This window comes from Schistocerca americana, chromosome 6 (genome assembly GCF_021461395.2).
Source record: "Schistocerca americana isolate TAMUIC-IGC-003095 chromosome 6, iqSchAmer2.1, whole genome shotgun sequence".
Classification (NCBI taxonomy): Eukaryota; Metazoa; Arthropoda; class Insecta; order Orthoptera; family Acrididae; genus Schistocerca; species Schistocerca americana.
Window position 1 is genome coordinate 428877684 of NC_060124.1, and position 17608 is coordinate 428895291.

Below are 17608 nucleotides of genomic sequence, written 5' to 3' on the forward strand. Positions count from 1 at the left end.
CTAATGAGTTATCATCATGAAGGTGTTACAAGAAACACTGGATTAAATGACTGACGTTGAAAAAATAGAGGAATCCCTCAATTTTGGCAGCATCAGTAGGTTAATGCTGTGCTACCTGCAAAACCTCGGTGATGAGAGCTCACTAGTTAGAGGGACTGGTAATCCTGAAATCGATAATGCAGTAAAGAAATTATAAAACATCCCTGCAGCCAGATGCTAATTTATTTGTGTTTCAACCTTATTCTTTCCCCTTGGGAATTACGTGGCTACATCACAATAACAATTGCTGTGTTTGTTGCATGATGGGTTCTACACAACGTGTAACGACGCCCGTAATAAGAGCTTCGCATAATTTTCGCATGAATTCCATACCTGGAATAGTTGTATCCACATCTACTACGGTTGTGCGAAACTCTTATTACCGACTAAACACATCCGTATCACTGCGTTTTCGGCTGCTAAAACCGGAGTCCACTTACCGTTAAAAATTGTAGAATGCCAATGTTAACGATATGATTCACCTACCTTTGATATTCTCGTGACGGCTACGCCCTAAACGTGTTGAAAAGGCGCCCATGCACTCAGACTAAATTACGTGGAACGACTGGACCGGGATTCATGTAAACATCATTCACCATTTGTGAAACATTGGTGCCGGCCGCGGTGGTCTCGCGGTTCTAGGCGCGCAGTCCGGAACCGCGCGACTGCTACGGTCGCAGGTTCGAATCCTGCCTCGGGCATGGATGTGTGTGATGTCCTTAGGTTGGTTAGGTTTAAGTAGTTCTAAGTTCTAGGGGACTGATGACCACAGCTGTTAAGTCCCATAGTGCTCAGAGCCATTTGAACCATTTTTTTGAAACACTGGATGTAAAAGATCATTACGTGTAAACATCCAATTTAGAATAGGCAAAACTTCGGAACACATCCAACGGCTATTTCACTTAATATCTACATCTACATCTCCATGGATACTCTGCAAATCAAATTGAAGTGCCTGGCCGAGGGTTCATCGAACCACCTTCACAATTCTCTATTATTCCAATCTCGTATAGCGCACGGAAAGAACGAACACCTGTATCTTTCCATATGAGCTCTGATTTCCGTCATTTTATCGTGGTGATCGTTTCTCCCTATGTAGGTCGGTGTTCACAAAATATTTTCGCATTCGGAGGAGAAAGTTGGTGATTGGAATTTCGTGTGAAGATTCCGTCGCAACGAAAAACGCCTTTCTTTTAATGATGTCCAGCCCAAAACCTGTATCATTTCCGTGACACTCTCTCCCATATTCCCCTCAATACAAAATGTGCTGCCCTTCTTTGAACTTTATCGATGTACTCCGTCAGTCCTATCTGGTAAGGATCCCACACCGCGCAGCAGTATTCTAAAAGCGGACGGACAAGCTTAGTGAAGGCAGTCTCCTTAGTAGATTTGTTACATTTTCTAAGTGTCCTACCAATAAAACGTAGTCTTTTGTTAGCCTTCCCCACAACGTTTTCTATGCGTTCCTTCCAGTTTAAGTTGTTCGTAATTGTAATGCTTAGGTATATAGTTGAATTTACGGCTTTTAAGTTAGACTGATTTATCATGTAACCGAAGTTAAACGATTTCCTTTTAGCACTCATGTGGATGACCTCACACTTTTCGGTATTTAGGGTCAACTGCCAATTTTCGCACCATTCAGATATCTTTCCTAAATCGTTTTCGCTTATTTTTGGAGGATTTGGGGATTACAATATTCAATCTCGCTTCGACAACCCTGTGTTCACTAATCTCTGTGTCAGTTTTGATGCTCGTTATTAACTCAGGATTATTTGTTGCTAAGAGGTGAAGTGTGTTTTCACAACTGTTTACTATTCACGTGGGCTCTTGAACTAACTGCTCTAAATAATTTTCAGAGAATGCGTTTAGCACGATTTCGGATGAAATTTAAAACTGACTGAATCAAAGAAAAAAATTGTTTAACAATGTAAGAACTAGCTCATAGGGCACTTACATAAAACCTGAACAAGAATAACGAAATTTACTTTAATTTTAAGTTTTCTCGTTTAGGAAAAAAGGAGAAAAATCTATCAGCGCTAATATGCGTTTGGCCTCCTCTGGTCCTCATGCAAGCCCTTATTCGGCTTGGCATTGATTAATGGAGTTTTGGATGTCCTCGTTAGGAATATTGTGCTAAATTCTGTTTAATTGGCGTGTTATGTCGTCAAAATTCCGAGACGGCAGGAGGCTCCTGCCCACAGTGCTTCAAAATTTCTCAGTTGGGGAGACACCCGGTCACCTTCCTGGACAAGGCGGTTTGGAAAGCACGTGGACAAGCAACAGAAACTTACGCCTTTTGTGGCGGCATTAAGGCGCTGAATTGTACGAGGGAAATCCCAAAAGTAATGCCCGTGTCATACCAGCTCGGCGCCACGCTGTTCAGAAAGTTATGAACTTCTTCTTTCACCTCGTCGTCGGAGCTGAATCGCTGGGACCACGGTTATCGCTGACAGGTACTGTGAGACTCTGACAGAACTCAAACGGGCAATTCAGAACCGGAGAAGAGGAATGTTGAGCAAGGGCGTACACATTCTCCATGACAACGCTCGCCCAAACATCGCTCGGCAAGTTTCAGCGTAACATAATTGCCGGCCGCGGTGGTATAGCGGTTCTAGGCGCTCAGTCCGGAGCCGCGCGACTGCTACGGTCGCAGGTTCGAATCCTGCCTCGGGCATGGATGTGTGTGATGTCCTTAGGTTAGTTAGATTTAAATAGTTCTAAGTTCTAGGGAACTGATGACCATAAATGTTAAGTCCCATAGTGGCCAGAGCCATTTGAACCATTTAGTGTAACATAATCACCCACCCACCCTACAGTCCTGACTTGGCGCCCAGTGACTATCACCTGTTCCCTAGCTTGAAACAACATTTGGCCGGATAGCGATTCGGTTCCGACGACGAGGTGAAAGAAGAGGTTCATAACATTCTGAACAGCATGGCGGCGAGCTGGTATGGCATAGGCATACAAAAACTGCCACAGCGTCTACAAAAATGCATCGACAGAAGTGGTGATTATGTCGAAAAATAGCTAAATGTTCAAGCCGTAAACTGATGTAAACCATTGTAGAAATAAACAGGTCTATTTACTTATGAAAAAATAGGAGACCGTACTTTTGGGGTTACCCTCTTAAGCCCAGGATGGGTTGCCGTGAACAGCAATAAAACGGAGCGTAGAATATCGTCGACGGTCCACTTCGCTATAAAGATGCCGCGGATGACAACCAAAGGGGTCCGGCTATGAGAAGAAATGTCGCCCCAGACCATCAATTCTGGTTGTCGGGCAGAATGGCGGGCGATGGCCAGGTAGGTATTGCACCTCTATCCGACGCGCTTCCAGACTCGTCTTCGGCCTGGACTTCATAGACTGGAGTAGAATTGTCTTCAGTGATGACTCTCGCTTCGAACTGAGCTCGATGACTAGCGAAGACGTGTCTGGCGAGGCGCAGTGGGATACCAACTTGTCTGCCGCCCGCCATGCTACCCGACAACTAGGAGTGATGGTATCGGATGCCGTTTATTTTCATAGCATGACCCTTTTGTTTGTAATCTCTCGGCACGCTTACAGCACAGCGGCAATATTCTACGTCCTGTTTTGTTGCCCTTCATGTCAAGCCATCCTGGGCTTACATTTCAGCAAGGTAACGCCCGTCTCCACGCAGCGACAGTTTCTGCTACTTGTCTTCGCGCTTGCGAACCCCTACTTTGGCCAGCAAGGTCGCCAGATCTCTCCGTATTGGAGAATGCTTGGAGCATTATAGTTCGGGTCCTCCAACCATCCTCGGGATTTTGGCAATTTAACACGCCAGTTGGACAGAATTTTACACTATTTCCGTCAGGAGGACATACAAGGACTACCAACTATCCAAGCCGAATAACTGCTTGCATAAAGACCAGAGGTGAGCCAACGCGTTATTGCTTGGTCAATTTGTGAAGCTTTTTTCGTGAGTTAGTAATCATTTATGGTAGATGCCGTATTTCTTGACCCCGCAAAGCGTTTGATACAGTTCCCCACAGACGTTTAATGAACAAAGTAAGAGCATATGGACTATCAGACCAATTGTGAGATTGGATTGAAGAGTTCCTAGCCAACAGAACGCAGCGTGTCATTCTCAATGGAGAGAAGTCTTCCGAAGTATAAATGATTCCAGGTGTGCCGCAGGGGAGTGTCGTAGGACCGTCGCTGTTCACAATATATATAAATGACCTTGTGGATAACATCGGAAGTTCACTGAGGCTTTTTGCGGATGATGCTGTAGTATATCGAGAGGTTGTAACAATGGAAAATTGTACTGAAATGCAGGAGGATCTGCAACGAATTGACGCATGGTGCAGGGAATGGCAATTGAATCTGAATGCAAACAAGTATAATGTGATGCGAATACATAGAAAGAAAGATCCTTTATCATTTAGCTGCAATATAGCAGGTCAGCAACTGGAAGCGGTTAATTCCATAAATTATCTGGGAGTATGCATTAGGAGTTGTTTAAAATGGAATGACCATATAAAATTAATCGTCGGTAAAGCAGATGCCAGACTGAGATTTAGTGGAAGAATCCTAAGGAAATGCAGTCCGAAAACAAAGGAAGTAGGTTACAATACACTTGTTCGCCCACTTCTTGCATACTGCTCAGCAGTGTGGGATCCGTGCCAGATACGGTTGATAGAAGAGATAGAGAAGATCCAACGGAGGGCGGCGCGCTTAGTTACGGGATCGTTTAGTGATCGCGAAAGCGTTACGGAGATGATAGATAAACTTCAGTGGAAGACTGCAAGAGAGACGCTCAGTAGCTCGGTACGGGCTGTTGTTGAAGTTTCGAGAACATACCTTCACCGAGGAGTCAAGCAGTATATTGCTCCCTCCTGCGAATATCTCGCGAAAAGACCATGAGGATAAAATCGGAGAGATTAGAGACCACACGGAGGCATACCGACAATCTTCCTTCCACGAACAATACGAGACTGGAATAGAAGGGAGAACTGATAGAGGTACTCAAAGTACCCCCCGCCACACACCGTCAAGTGGCTGGTGATTATGGATGTTGATGTAGATTTATATGTCTGTACATGTACATCACATATACCAATTTCCGTCATATTCGGATGATTTTCAGTGCTAAATAACTGAAAAACTGTAAAATAATATTATTCTAAACTACTGAAACGAAGTCTGTAAAAATGCAGGAAACACACTGCAACATCAGAGTATTTGCAGTAAATAACCGAGAGCTGAATGGTACTACAGGGAAGGTGCCGTAAGAGTCACATGTTAACAGTGTGTGAGGTCGGGCGTAAGTAAATGTAAGAACGTGCGAAAATAAGTGTGTAAACGGCGTGCTGACGAAATGTGTGGCGAGGCATTATGGGTATCGCGAGCAGGCAGTCGTGTGGGCCACACTACGATGTTTATTCAGAGAGACGTTTCAGGATGATTATGGTAAGAAGAGCGGCCAACTGCATTATAATTTGCTCGTAACCATTACGTCATGCCAACAGCTGCTGCAGCTCATAGCAGAACTGTGCCATTTAAGACATTTACAAATGTAGAACACTTGTCATTATCGTAGACTCCGTTCACAGAATAATACATTGCTTCAGTAGACTTTAATCATTGTCCTTCATTGTTACCAACAGTAGGATCCTGTTCTTGTTACTGTAATAAACAAGTGTCACACTAACGAAAAAAACTTGTTTATTAACCCTACGCAGGGAGCGTATACGATACTTACGTTACAGGGAACTTCCGCCTCTCAGATTGCTACAATGTTTTCACTTTTTGTTTCAACCGTTAAAGCCTTACTTGTTCTCTTTTAGTACATTTAAATCGTATCAGACAAAAATTACCTAAATTTAAACACAAATTTATTTATATTTGACGAAAGTAACTTGCGACATGTTAGGTAAATGTGAAAAAAAGAAAAACGTTGTGAATCTTTTGTTTGATAACAGCCATGTAAAATAGAAATACCTACATCGCATGCACTTCACAAGAAAAATTATGTGCAAAACGATGGGGAATAGACTTACAAAAACACTGTAATAAATGCCGGCCGTTGTGGCCGAGCGGTTCTAGGCGCGTCAGTCCGGAACCGCGCTGCTGCTACGGTCGCTGGTTCGAATCCTGCCTCGGGCCTCCTTAGGTTAGTTTGGTTTAAGTAGTTCTAAGTCTAGGGAACTGATGACGTCAGATGTTAAGTCCCGTAGTGCTCAGAGCCATTTGACCCATTTTTGACTGTAATAAAAACAAAAAAAACATAACAATATGGATCTTCAGAGAACTGGAATATGTAATAATAACAGGAACAGGACACTAACTAAAGTTTGTGTGAACTCTAGGTACAGAATATTACATTGTAAAGACACATGATTACAAACAAACGTAAATAAACTATAGGCTATAACACCCAAGTGTGGAATCATACGAGAGATAGAATGAATTTCAAATAAATGCATGAGCTACTTCTAGAAATCAGTCGCAATTATCAGAACTAGTTAATAAAATTAAAAGAAATTATATTATTTTCGCTACTGATACAAAGGTAAATGTAGTCCATCACAAATCAGCTAAATGCGTCTATAAAACAATACATAATAACTGACTACCAATAATAGTTTACAACCCTGATGTGCACGTGTTGCATAGCTTCTTTGAGCATTCTAGGGAACTTGGGGCTTGGCACTTCACGCATTGATAGTTAGCCATACGTGTCTTCTGGTAGGGACAACATTGGCAGCTTTTACGTTTTTTCGTCCGGTTGGTTTGAACCGGTCCCCTCAATGACTGAACTGATTCATCGTTTCTTCTTGTTAGGTGACTTTTAACTTCAGTTCTCACAATGTTCGCAATACTTCCTCGTAAACGGTCTGATAAATTTGTCTGGAGTCGTTGTTTCATTTGAGTTTTGTGAGTGAGAGGCCTAATACTTACATGAAATGACATCTGGAAAACGCAGCTTTGTCCTTGACATGTTCGTGCAAAACATAGGCATTGCAGCAACTGACTGGTACCAAATGGCACAAAATATCTGTTACTCGAATAATTGCTGCATTTTATGTCGAGTGTCTGTACACATGGCTTCGCTGCCATTGTTGTTGTTGTTGTGGTCTTCAGTCCTGAGACTGGTTTGATGCAGCTCTCCATGCTACTCTATCCTGTGCAAGCTTTTTCATCTCCCAGTACCTACTGCAACCTACATCCTTCTGAATCTGCTTAGTGTATTCATCTCTTGGTCTCCCTCTACGATTTTTACCCTCCACGCTGCCCTCCAATACTAAATTGGTGATCCCTTGATGCCTCAGAACATGTCCTACCAACCGATCCCTTCTTCTGGTCAAGTTGTGCCACAAACTTCTCTTCTCCCCAATCCTATTCAATACTTCCTCATTAGTTATGTGATCTACCCATCTAATCTTCAGCATTCTTCTGTAGCACCACATTTCGAAAGCTTCTACTCTCTTCTTGTCCAAACTATTTATCGTCCATGTTTCACTTCCATACATGGCTACACTCCATACGAATACTTTCAGAAATGACTTCCTGACACTTAAATCAATACTGGATGTTAACAAATTTCTCTTCTTCAGAAACGCTTTCCTTGCCATTGCCAGCCTACATTTTATATCCTCTCTACTTCGACCATCATCAGTTATTTTGCTCCCCAAATAGCAAAACTCCTTTACTACTTTAAGTGCCTCATTTCCTAATCTAATTCCCTCAGCATCACCCGACTTAATTAGACTACATTCCATTATCCTTCTTCGCTGCCATGTAAAATGAAATAATATCGTGTTTGTCATTTCCTTGGTCGACGGGTCGACGAAATCATCATGGTGCATTGTAGATAAGAGGATCACAGCCTTGTTCCTCTTGGTGTATACGAAAGAAGAGTCAGCTCTTTGGTGGATCCGTAGATGCTTGAATCTACTGCTTTGTCCCTATCTGGGAGAAATTCCCTAGGATTTGTGGAATGTTTATCCGTATGATCCCAACCATCGTGAATCCGTCGTCCCACAACCACTAGACAGTTTCCACTGACGAAAACTAGTTATCAAGCGTGGTATTTCTACGTGTATTATAGATACATTTCGATAAGCGTAGGCCTACTAGTGCCTGATAGGAATTGCTTAGTTGTTTTTACTCGACAGTAATTCCTACCCTGTCTCTGTCTTTGCGTCCGTCAAATACATCACTTTTAGGCTGTATCTGGCCGGTTTATTGTATATTTGTGTTTTGAACCGGCATAGACCCCTGAAAGGACGCAAGGTTTCGTCTACGCAAGCAAATGCTCCAATTTCCTAATTCCGTTGACGGTTGTCAATAAAATTCTCAAAAAGAGATGAAATAGCTGCAAGTGGGTCTAATCTCTCTCTCTCTCTCCTTTCTCGTTGTTGAATCACAATGCACAAAGCCTTGAGAAACGCTGATATAGCAGCCCGGAAAATTGGATGACCAGTCGCACAGGTAGAAAAAGAGAAAAATATCGTTCTTGGACGGTTTCAAAATTCCCAATGATATAAGAAAACCAAAAAATCTGTCATATTGTCGGAGGAGTAGATACGCCAAACATCGTCGGGGACCGGGATTTTGTCACCTTCGAGCGTCTCCCTTCAGACATGAAAGCCGTATTTTTATAACATTTGTCACTGAACGGCTGTTACTCGAGGCAGTTGGCTTTGAATTCCAAGAAAAACGCCCTGTTATCCAGAATGGATTACAGCACAGTCTATATCTTCACTGGATCGTTGTTCACACCTCTGCTCTCCACCTGGTTAGTGATCAGCACATTACGAAGTTGCGGGAGTTACCTGTTCTAATTCTGCTTCCTATATTTCAGATGAAAAATTTTGATCACAATGTTGCATATCGACTACATCTGGCACATTAGAGTCTTCGGATTCCACTTCTACATCTGTTTCACATTCGCAGGGTATGGAGGGTGGGGGTGGTGGGGAGGACAAGACCCGTTACGTATTTCGTTCTAGTGGACACTATCCTCTGTACCCCACTCATTGTTCACCTGAAATGCCAGCAAAGCACTTAATTACTGTTTTTAATGAGATGAAAGACCTTAAAATGAAATTAAAGCATCTGAAAATGGGATACTTATTATTATATACGTTACTGGAAACATACGTTTATGAAACAATACTGCACAAATGCTTCGGAACCGGGTGTATTTATTTATATACGTTTTGGGGTATATCCGTCTGCGAAACGCGATATCTTCCAAGAAACCATTGCTCACTGCACCAGACGAGTAACGGCAGACATTGAGACACTCACTTCACGACACATGAGCGACTGAGACACTCTTAGTCTTTGACGATAATACAGGAAATTGCAGCGCTCCAGCGCGCGCAGTTGAATCTGTACCCGTCTGTCAGGCGGGTGGTCCATGTTAAGGGTTAAGTCCATGAAGGAGCCAGATGATAGTATTTAAAATTTGCTGTTTCAATGAAATGATAAAGCTTACAAGTTCACTGAAGGTATTATTTCAGTTTTGCAATTTAACTATTTTCATTGCATTTTTGAAAAAAAAATTACTGAAAATCAGATGCTGAAGTTAGTGAACACTATAGTGCAGTAACGTTTCACAGTTAAACATTTTATCACCTTTTGCTTTGTCAGTTGAGCTTCTGATAATGCCTGATCTTTATCGCCTACATATGTTACATTAATTGTTACGTAAATTTAATTTCAACCCAATACAGTCTGTTTCATAACTTTTGCCCTTAAACGAGATGGCGACCGTATTATTACATTAAACAGCTACAGTTGCCGTGAATTTCAGTTTCATAATTAATAAGAAATTCGTTAGCTAGTAAAGACATTAATCCACATAATTATACACTTTTTGTTTTCGATCGTTTCTAATACAGTTGTCTGCATTCTTTCGGTACATATTCTTCCGAACTGACTCCTTATCTGAGAATGACAGAATATTAGGAGCCACGTGTCGCTAGTATACTGCATAGTGTTGGAGCGTTACATACGCCGGTAACGTGAGCTGCACAACACATTATAGCTTATCTCCTTCCCGTGTTAGCCTGCGGAACAAGCTATTCTTCTTCAACTACCTGCAAGTACGTAAATAGAGCAAATGAAGTTGAAAGTAAAAACTACACGTTTACGTAAAAGTTCTCGTCTATTAGACAGAATTCTTGGTAACCCGTAGCCAAGAGGACGGCATGAAGAACGTGGGACACAGTTGTGTGCCTATTGGCAGTCTTGTGCCAGGTGAGACACCCAAGTTTCTATTCTCCTGTAAAGATAAACTATTTAGATTGTAATAACTGTCAGTTTAGTACAGATTAATCAGTAAATACGTGTTTTAGTATATATATATATTTTAAATAAAAATTTAAAGTGACACTTTTCTTTACATATTATTTCAGTAAACACGGAAAAGTAATAAAATCGGATTATAGTCATGTTTTTGTTTGCCATTTACTGCAGTAAGCTCGCAAGGAGACTATCAGACATGTTGATCACGGACTTTGATGTGGCTCAGTTATATTGTAGATGGATCTGTCCTGAATACCTAGATAGGGGTTTTTCATGAGACGCCTGCTAGTTTCCGAGAAAATCGATGTTGGCTTGATATGCGTGACTCCTGTACCTGTAACGTTAGGAGTGTTACCACTAATCGAGAGTAGTGTAGCGCCTAAGGTTGACTAAAAGTACAGGTTCAAATCCAGCATGTGTAGTTTTTTTCTTAATTTCATTGTTCAGAGTATCATTAAATCGTACATGAAAAGGAAAATTATTTTAAAAATTTCCTTTATTATTTAGTTCATATTTCAAGTTTTGCAACACTACACACATCTGTTAGCAATGTATCATTTTCTCTTGATGCTATCGGCTCCTCTTGATGTCTGATTCTACCAGTATTCTCCTGAATTATACCACAAATTGTCTTTATTTTGTTATGTGATATATTTATCTTTTTCACACTGTATTTGCTTTGATGTCCTTTAATATTTTTTAGTATGTCTGTGATAAGCTATAACATCAACATCAGGGATGTGTCTGACTGACAGATACAATTTCCTTTTTGTTTTACAAGGTATTTTTATTCCTTTAGTAATACTTGGCATCTTTGTAGACCTTCTGGGTTACTTTTGATGGAAAAAAACATTATTCAAATAAGTTGTTTTATTTTTCATTCATGCCATCAGCACTGTATCCATCACTACAGTTTGTGTCTTTGAGGAGTTTTCTAAAATAATAAATTTTGGTGTTACTCTACTCTTGAACTCAGGTTTAGTAGATTTTACATCCCTTTGATATCCATTTTATATCTTTTTTAAGTTTTTTGGTTGAGATACTTCACACTAGTAGTTTGTTCACATATGGTAGCCTTGAGTATAGGCAAAATTTATGTAAACATTTTTTCTTGCTTATCGGTTATTTAATTGACTTATTCTTACTGAACTATTATTGCCATCATGAATGAAAAGTGCGTGCTACCCAAGCATTGTTAGTTTCAGGGTTTTGTGTGATGGGTGCTGTAGTTTTTTCATTTGGGTAACTGCCGTGGCCAGGGAATTAGGGAAGTAAATGAGGCTCCACAGTGGTGTCGTAGATTATGTTGTACAGATAAGAAAATAGTAGAACAGGAGGGGATAAATATCGTTCTTCAGGCTGAATTAGACAAGGGTAGGAAAGATTTGTATAGGTTAAGGAGGAAGAAGGGTAAAGAGAGGTGGTAAGTGGCAACAGGCAACACATGGAACAGGCTTACAGCTTCATCTAACAGCTTTGTGACGAATGTGAAAAATACATTAGACCTGTTTTTTCAGTTATAAACTGAAGGGTACAACAAACTTTCAGAATTAAATTGAAAAGTAGGAATGTAGGAAAATTAGTAAAGAGAAAGAAAGTTTTGTTGTTAGGTAGTTCTCACGCTAAAAATGCAAACCAACTTTTCCTAGAATAACCAGGATCAGAATAGAAACTCACCATTTTTTGAAACTGTGCTGGTCTGCGACAGGTGACAGAGGAAAGACTTCACCAGGGAGGAAGCTATGGTTATAGTGGTTGGACTGGGAAACAGTATTGAGATCCTGGGTGTAGTATAGAAAGTGCATCGAGAGAGACCAGTGTTGAGTTTGTGTCTGTCTTGAGATGTCATGACCAACCTCGGATGAACTCTTATTAATTGGAAGTTGGAACGGCTGTACATATAGGGTGCAGGAGCAAACACTGAGATGACAAAAGTAATGGGATAGTGATACGCACATATACAGATGGCGATAATATCGTACACACAAAATATAAAAGAGCAGTGTATTGGCGGAGCTGTCATTTGTACTCAGTTGAGTCATGCGGTAAGGTTTCCGACGTGGTTAAGGCCCCACGACGGGAATTAACAGACTTTGAAGACGGAATGGTTGTTAGGGCTAGACGCATGGGACATTGCACTTCGGAAATCCTTAGGGAATTCAATATTCCGAGTTCCACAGAGTCAAGAGTAAGCTGGAAATTCCAAATTTCAGGTTTTACCTCTCACCACGCGCAGTACCGTGTCCGACGGCCCTCACTTGACAACAGAGAACAGCGGCGTTTTCTTGGAGGTTGTCAGTGCTACCAGACAAGCAACATTGCGTGGATTAACGGCAGAAATCGTCGTTGGTTAACGATGAACGTATCCTTAGGACAGTGCGGCGAAATCTGGAGTTAATGCTAACACCATGACATCACGCCTCTTCTCGGCTCGTGACCATATCAGTTGCTCACTAGAACACTGAAAAGCGTGACCTGATCAGATGAGTCTCGTTTTCAGTTGGTAAGACCTGATGGCAGGATTCGGGTGTGCCGCAGACCCACGAAGCCATGGACCACAGATGTCTACAAGGCACTGTGCAAGCTGATAGTAGTTGCAAGGGAAGGGACTGGGCCTCTGGTCCAACTGTACCGATCTACACGGAAATGTTTCTGTTCGTCTACTTGAGACTATCTGCAGCCACTCATGGACTTCATGTTCCCACCGAGCGAGCTGGCGCAGTGGTTAGACACTGGACTTGCATTCGGGAGGACGACGGTTCAATCCCGCGTCCGGCCATCCTGATTTAGGTTTTCCGTGATTTCCCTAAATCGTTCCAGGCAAATGCCGGGATGGTTCCTTTGAAAGGGCACGGCCGACTTCCTTCCCCATCCTTCCCTAATCCGATGAGACCGATGACCTCGCTGTCTGATCTTCTTCCCCAAAAGAACCAACCAACCTTCATGTTCCCAAACAACAATGTACCATGTCAATGGGCTACATCTGATCACGATTGGTTCGAAAAACGGCCTGGCCAATTCCAGCGAATGATTTGGCAACCCAGATCAGCCAACATGCAACCCTACGAACATTTATGGTATATAATCGAAAGGTCAGTTCGTAAACAAAATCGGCAAAACCTTCGCATTTATGGAACGCTATAGAGGCAGTGCGGCTCAGTGTTTCTGCAGAGGACTTTCAACGACTTGTTGAGTTCATGTCACGTCGATTTGCTGCACTAGGTCAGGCAAAGGAAGGACTGACACGATATTAGTAGGTATCTCACGACTTTTGACTCCTTTTTGTACCCTGGTACTGCGTCAGTATCGAGACATATCAATGCTGGAACTTCCTGGCAAATTAAAACTGTGAGCCACCCGGTGTGGCCGAGCGCTTCTAGGCGCATCAATCTGGAACCACGCGACCGCTACGGTCGCAGGTTCGAATCCTGCATCGGGCATGGATGTGTGTGATGTCCTTAGGTTAGATTTAAGAAGTTCTAAGTTCTAGGAGACTGATGACCTTAGAAGTAAGTAAAGTCCCATAGTGCTCAGAGCCATTTGAAACATTTTTTCAATTGTGTGCCGGACGAAGACTCGAACTCGGGACCTTTGCCTTTCGCGGGCAAGTGCACTACTAACTGAGCTACCCAAGTACGACTCACGCCCCGTCCCCACAGCTTTACTTCTGCCAGTACCTCGTCTCCTACCTTCCAAACTTTACAGAAGCTCTCCTGCGAACCTTGCAGAACTAGCACTCCTGAAAGAAAGGATATTGCGGAGACATGGCTTAGCCACAGCCTTGGGATGTTTCCAGAATGAGATTTTCACTCTGCAGCGGAGTGTGCGCTGATATGAAACTTCCTGGTTGATCAAAACTGTGTGCCGGACCGAGACTCGAACTCGGGACCTTTGCCTTTCCGCTGCAGAGTGAAATTCTCATTCTGGAAACATCCCCCAGGCTGTGGCTAAGCCATGTCTCCGCAATATCCTTTCTTTCAGGAGTTCTAGTTCTGCAAGATTCGCAGGAGAGCTTCTGTAAAGCTTGAAAGGTAGGAGACGAGGTTCTGGCAGAAGTAAAGCTGTGAAGACGGGGCGTGAGTCGTGCTTGGGTAGCTTAGTTCATAGAGCACTTGCCCGCGAAAGGCAAAGGTCCCGAGTTCGAGTTTCGGTCCAGCACACAGTTTTAATCTGCCAGGAAGTTTCATATCAGCGCACACTCCGCTGCAGAGTGAAAATCTCATTCTGGATACCAATGCTGGGTTTGTGTTTGTTTTGAGATGCCGTGACCAACTTCTTTCAACTCCCCTGTCAGGAGGGTTAATTGGGAGTTGGAATAGCTGCTTACGCTGATCGCAGGACCATCTATCGCCACGATTCCTATTGATTTTGTCAGTAGATGGGATTATACTAGGCGTGACCTACACTCGACAGGAAAGGAAAGGGTTCACTTATTGGGGTAATAGCAGAAAATTCAAGGAGGGTGTGGAAGGAGGCGCTTTGATAAGTGGTAAAATACCAGTGGTTACAGCTGTCACAGCAGCATATTTTTCATGTAAGACAGAAAGAAATAAAGTTTTAAGAGGGATTAGAATAGAAAAAAAATCTTTAGTTTGAGAAAGAAACTAAAGACCCTACTGTTGGTAGTTTGCGTCAGCACACACAGCAGTTGGTTAAAAACTTTCTTCAGTCAGCAGAAATTTTATTTGCTGCCAATTTTATATTAGTAAGTGCGATTTGTATCAAACTACTCGAAGACTAAGAAGTAAAATTAACGGCCACATATTTGCATTTATGAATCAATCGTCTAAGCTGACGTAATTACCTCCCTGTACTTTGTGTGACCACTGATGTATGGATGTGTTATGTGTTGGCGTCTCACTTTTGTAAGGCAGAAATAGAGGAAAACGGAGTTACCACATTCATCAGGAATGATCACAAATTTAAAAACTTAGACATTCATAAATTTTGCCTGGAGCAGCATATAATAGCATGTGCTACAAAAGAGGAATTTCATAATAACTCCTTTGTATTAGTATATGTATATCGAGAATCTGCATATAATTTTAAACTGTTCGCAAACCATCTTGAAGCTGCACTGGCCTATTTACCAGCATAAAACAATGAATTAGTTCGAACTTGCAGCATGCTGCAGTTTTGAAAAAACCAAGAAACCAAGAAACAGTGGTTGCTGGTGACGTCAATGTAGATTTCCTTAAAGACTATCCCAATAAGAACTTATTTGAGTTAGTAATACTATCATTCAACTTAATTCCCACTGTCTAGGGTAGCCAATTAATCACAAACAGCCATTGATAATATCTTTATAGAAAAGTCCAATGAACAAAATCATATTATAAAACCAATAGCCAATGGCCTCTCAGACCATGACATGCAGTTTCTTCTGTTAAATGTTAATAAAATGGTTCAAATGGCTCTGAGCACTATGGGACTTAACATCTGAGGTGATCAGTCCCCTACAACTTAGAGCTACTTAAACCTACCCAACCTAAGGACATCACACACGTCCATACCCGAGGCAGGATTCGAACCTGCTTAAGTAGGCTGTTTAGTTTTTTTTATTGGTAACGCCACGTAGCGCTCTGTATGAAAATCACTGGCTGTGCTGTGTGCAGTCTGTGGCTGGTTTGCATTGTTGTTGGCTATTGTAGTGTTGGGCAGCTGGATGTTAACAGCACGTAGCGTTGCGCAGTTGGAGGTGAGCCGCCAGCAGTGGTGGATGTGGGGAGAGAAATGGCGGAGTTTTGAAATTTGTAAGACTGGATGTCATGAACTGCTATATATATTATGACTATTGAACACTATTAAGCTGGCAGTAGTGGCGCTCGCTGTATTGCAGTAGTTCGGGTAACAAAGATTTTTGTGAGGTAAGTGATTTGTGAAACGTATAGGTTAATGTTAGTCAGGGCCATTGTTTTGTAGGGCTTTTTGAAAGTCAGACTGCGTTGCGCTAAAAAATATTGTGTGTCAGTGTAGTGTTGATCAGAGTAGGTAAAGAGCGAAATGTCTGAGTACGTTCAGTCGTTCAGTTTTGCTCAGCTGTTTGAAAATCAAATAATGTAAGAAATGTATCAGCACAGTAATTCAATAATTTTTCTAAGGGGACGTTACACATGTTGACCCTTAGCCGAGGATACCTCACTGGAATCTTCTGATTCAATAATTTTTCTAAGGGGACGTTTCATACTGCGACCGTAGCGGTCGCGCGGTTCCAGACTGTAGCGCCTAGAGACGCTCGGTCACCCCGGCCGGCATTTGCAGTACATTGCAAATCAAGTAAGGTCTTAGGAATACCGGGTAATGAAATTTTCATGACATTAATAAACGGGTCCTAGCCAGTTCCTAGCCCCTAAAACAAATTATACGCAGTTTAGAAGTTGTAAGACGTTTCCTGCCAGTATATGTTGAAAACACGATGAGAAGCAGATAGAAGAAGTTGACAGTATTAAATTCTTGCGATTACAGGTTAGTAATAAATTCAGTTGGGAGGAGCATACCACACAACTGCTGAAGCGTCTAAACAAATCTCTGTTTGCAATGCGAATGTTGTCACACATAAGTGATATAAAAACTGTATGCGATTTTCAATTTATAGCGTCTTAAAGAATTAATTTTTTTAGGTAACTTATCAAGCCAAACTAAACTTTTCTGGGTCCAAACACCTGTAATACCAATTATTTGTGGTGTGAACTGAAGAATATTCCTGTAGTGGCCTGTTCAGGGAACTGGGGATATTAACTACTGCCTTCCAATATACAGAGTGTTTAAGAAGTGATGCTTAATATTCAGAGATATGATAGGAATGAAACAAAAAAGTCAAGTAAACAAAGTAAACATGGGCTCTGAAACGCATACCTTAAAAGCTATGAGCAATTCTTGATCTTCGATACTTGAAACAAATCTCTTCTACTGCAAGCTCTTTGCTTTCCATACTTTGGGAAAACAATGTCCAGTAAGCATGTGCTGTAAAATGCACACCTTAAGATCTATGAGGACGTTATCATCTTCGCTGCTTTGAAACACAACTCTGCTCATAATTTTTAAGGTATGCATTTTAGAGCTAATGTTTACTGGACTTTTTTCTTGTTGTGATCCATACTACCACTTCCTAAAATATGAAAAGCAAAGAGCCTGCAGTAGAAAAGGCTTGTTTTACAGTATCGAAGATAAAGAATTGCTCATAGCTCTTAAGGTATGCGTTATAGAGCCATGTATACTTGACTTTTTTGTTTAGTAAGATAATTCGAAAGAATATTGACTATTACTTCTGAAACACCCTGTACTTACT